The following is a 1265-nucleotide window of genomic DNA, read 5'->3' on the forward strand; positions in this document are numbered from 1 at the left end:
AGCGGACGCCGGCCGGCCCGGGCTGGGCTCGGGCTCCTCTCCCAGGGCGCACCTTCCCCGCGGCCCCGGACTCCAGCCTCGAGCACCCTCCCTTCCAACACCACGCACCCTCCCCGCGCCGGTCCTTCCCGACGTCCCCCACCAAGACAGCTGCAGCGGCCACGGACTTGGGGGTGACGAGGGCGGGGCGGGAGAAGGGCCAGGGAGGGGAGGCAGCTGAAAATACGCATCCTTCATCCCCTCGGCCAAGAAGCCAAGTCCTGCCTCCTACCTGCTCCCAGCTCCTGCTCGGCGGGCGCGGCGCAGCTGGACCGTAACCTACAGGTTCCCCACTTCCGCGGCGAACACCTGGGAGCGCATCTCTCTGCCCGGCGCCCCTCCTCGCCCAGACCGAGCCCACCCGAGCCACTTGACAGCAGAAGCCTTCTAGAACGGCTATTGGGGCCGCAGGGAAAGCGGGGCGGGCACCCGAGAGAAGCCCGCCTCTCTGATTGGGCAGAAGAGACATCACTCACCTCCCAGGACTAGGGCTTGCTGAGGACTAAGGTAGCAGCTGAACCCAACTGCAAAGGGTCTGTCTCTGCAGAACCAGGAACCCAAACCTGCCGCTGCTGGATGAAGAAGCCCCAGGAGGAAGGATGAGGGTCGGATGACTAGTCATCCAAGGCCCCAAGAGGGAGGCAGGGAGGGGCCAGGCACAACCAGACACCCAAGCACTTTTCTGAGCTTCCCTGAAGGGACCATCTGCTGTGGAAGATTTGACAGACGAAAATACATCAGGGGCAGGGCCTCAACAGAGCAGAATGAACTTCGATGAAGGATGGAACAAAATAGAAAAAAATATGCATACTTACATGGAAGGGAAAGGAGGAAAAGAGGGGGAGAGGGGAAGGGAGAGATAAGAGGGTGTGTTTTGTTTGCTTCAAGTTTCCATTTCCCCCTTAAATGTAATATGGCAAATTTTCGTGTGGGGAAGAGGCTGAGATGCTTATTCTGGAGTGCAGAAATCCTTCAAGATCTGTCTTGATAGGAACAGTGTTTTCTAGGCGAAAGTGCTGCAGACTAACTTTCCAAGAAACAGCACAGGAAGGAAGTCAAAGCGAAGCTGCCCAAGGCACTTGCTTTGAATAGTTCAGTTGGTGGCAAAGATCTTAAAGTAACCACCAGAGTGACTGATAATCAATTTCTTGCATTCCTGCTGATAGTCCATTATTCGTTTTGTGCTCAAAACCTGAGACTGCAAAGTATGTAATGGGCAACTCAAA

The 1265-nt window shown here is 56.4% G+C and overlaps 1 protein-coding gene across 1 annotated transcript in view; it reads right to left on the reverse strand.

The window, feature by feature from the left end:
- CNTN1 (contactin 1) overlaps positions 1-367 on the reverse strand; it is a 395926-nt gene extending 395559 nt beyond the window's left edge. The window contains exon 1 of the mRNA XM_045287251.1: positions 272-367. The gene's annotated coding sequence lies outside the window, so the exon portion shown is untranslated. The remainder of the gene's footprint in view (positions 1-271) is intronic.
- Between the last annotated feature and the right edge of the window lie 898 nt (positions 368-1265).

This window comes from Echinops telfairi, unplaced genomic scaffold (genome assembly GCF_000313985.2).
Source record: "Echinops telfairi isolate 266 unplaced genomic scaffold, ASM31398v2 ScPeMD7_12;HRSCAF=54, whole genome shotgun sequence".
NCBI classification, from domain to species: Eukaryota; Metazoa; Chordata; class Mammalia; order Afrosoricida; family Tenrecidae; genus Echinops; species Echinops telfairi.